The sequence below is a fragment of the Salvelinus sp. IW2-2015 genome, unplaced genomic scaffold (genome assembly GCF_002910315.2).
Source record: "Salvelinus sp. IW2-2015 unplaced genomic scaffold, ASM291031v2 Un_scaffold11117, whole genome shotgun sequence".
In the NCBI taxonomy this organism is placed as follows: Eukaryota; Metazoa; Chordata; class Actinopteri; order Salmoniformes; family Salmonidae; genus Salvelinus; species Salvelinus sp. IW2-2015.
In genome coordinates, this window is record NW_019952374.1 from 1353 (window position 1) to 3877 (window position 2525).

At 47.7% G+C, this 2525-nt stretch overlaps 1 long non-coding RNA gene across 1 annotated transcript; it reads right to left on the bottom strand.

Annotated features, from left to right (window-relative positions):
• Positions 1–262: 262 nt before the first annotated feature.
• Positions 263–2525, bottom strand: LOC112080034 (uncharacterized). Its single transcript, XR_002896107.2, has 3 exons — positions 2472–2525; positions 1746–1927; positions 263–316 (listed from the first exon to the last, which is right to left on the bottom strand). It is a non-coding gene; the product is annotated as an uncharacterized lncRNA (long non-coding RNA).

The window sequence follows — 2525 nt, forward strand, 5'->3', positions numbered from 1 at the left end:
TTATGCAAATACAAACAAATACTGAATTACTGTTTTGTGCTCAAAGCATTGATGTTTTAATGCCCTTTGGGTGTACATACTGTATCAATCACACAACAACTTCAGACAAAGCCTAGAAATCCTCCACTTCGAGTAGTCGTAGTCTAGGTATGGCAGAGAGGAGAGGGCGGAGGAGTTGGGGAGCTTGGAGGAGATCATGTGTCTACGGAATGGCTCCCTCTCTCTGGTCTCTCCATCATGGCTCCAGCTTGGTGAAGGATTGTGTTTAGAGTTACCAGAACCACCACTCATCATCGCTCAGGAATGGGGCTCCCATCTGTGAGGACACACAGAGACTTTGTCACTCAAATACAAACACACACACACACTCTGTGTAAGCAGTATGCAATGAAACCCAATGAAATGCATGTAAAGCACTTTTCAAACAGTCTCGAGTATTTATACATGCATGGATCTTGGTGATAAGAATGTATGTAATAACATTGAAATATCAGAATTATTTCAGAAACCCTGGCCAAGTGGTCTTTCTGCGTGCAAACATTTAAAGTTACAGTACATGTATCTCTCGTGGACAGATTCACATGAAAAGTGACTTGAAAGTGACATCTGGGTAACAAACATTACAGCACGTGTAGCTAAAGTCACCTGACAATCTACTGTGACCCATCGTCTGACGGTCACCTGATCTACCTGTGACCCACTCGTCTGACGGTCACCTGATCTACCTGTGACCCATCGTCTGACGGTCACTTGATCTACCTGTGACCATCGTCTGACGGTCACTGATCTACCTGTGACCCATCGTCTGACGGTCACCTGATCTACGCTGTGACCTATCCGTCTGAGACGGTCACCTGATCTACCTGTGACCCATCGTCTGACGCGTCACCTGATCTACCTGTGACCCATCGTCTGACGGTCACCTGATCTACCTGTGACCTATCGTCTGACGGTCACTTGATTCTACCTGTGACCCATCGTCTGACGGTCACCTGATCTTACCTGTGACCCATGCTCTGACGGTTCACCTGATCTACCTGTGGACCCATCGTGCTGACGGTCACCTGATCTACCTGTGACCCATCGTCTGACGGTCACCTGATCTACCTCCGATAGATGTGGTAAAGAGGTCCAAAACAATGGAAATGCCATGGAAACAAGTGGGATAAAGATACTGTGTTGGAAACATCCCAAATCTCCTCATTGCCCCCCACAACTTTAAAATAGGAGGACGGGCTCATTGTAATGGCTGGAAAGGAACTTGGCCTCTATGTTCTCTCCCCACCAGCCTCCACTGGGTCACAGGTAGATCAGGTGACCGTCCGACGATGGAGTCACTGAATGTACGTCCTCTATTACTGTCCTGCTCTAATAGGTTGAGCCTCAGTGAATGAGTAAAGTGAGTTAAGCTCATTAGGGATATAGTTAAACCCATCGACCATAGCAAGGGGTTATTACTGCACAGACATACAATACACCCTMCAGGTGGACACCATAGAAACTGTCGTTGGATTGACATTGTGAAACAGGGGATCAGTTCTGCATTACATTTCATTTCATTACATTTCATTACATAACATTACATTTTAGTCCATCTTATCCAGAGTGACTTATCATACGTAATACAGTCCATTCTGCACTGAAATTGACTGTAATTGACCATAGCCCTGGTTGTAAACGGTGTGTGTGTATGTGAGCGTGCGTGCATGTGGACCATAGCTATGTACGTGTACATCCCACCATACCTCAGGGTTTTTCAGGATGGTCAGGCACTCCTCCAATGGTCTGGGGTCTGAGGGTAGGCTGGGCTGRGAGGGTTCTGCTCTGGGGCACTCCGCCTTGCTCTCTCTCTCCTCCTCCATAGAGCCCAGACGGAAGGTGGGCTGGGGTTCGGTGGTCGGGGTAGGCAGCGGCCGGATCACCTCGGCTAGGGTGAGGAGGAGGAGGGAGGGGGGAGAGGGGAGGAGGGGGAAAAAGAGGGACGGAACGGAACGATAATTAAGTTAACCAACGGGTTCAGAGCAAAGCCCTAAAGGCTGAGAGAGTTTCACCTTGTTGAGATCTACTCTAGAGCTAGACAGCACCGTAAGGAATGTATTSATGCAGTAAAGAGGTCAATGGAACTCGACCAAAACAATGGAAATGCCATGGAAACGGCTGGGGGAAAGATCCTGAATCTCCTCATTGCACCCCAGCAGAATTAACCTACATTTAGGCTATTGTATATATGTGCATTTCACACTATGTTGAGGTAAAAATTGGAGTACAATGTTTGTATAGATGTCAACCTCAATACATGTTCATGTTATCGTCCCCAATYAACTGCATTAGTTAAAAAYGACTGACTACCTCCATCTATTTCTGTATGCTAGCTACGCTACCAGCTTATACGACTGCATTTCTCATCAACGCATTTCTCGCAGTCCTTTCCAGACCACCATAACACCACGTCTTGTTCCTCCCTGCCGTACCTCTCTCCTCCTTGGTGGCCTCAGCCAGGGCGGGGGGTGTGGGGGTGGCGGTCC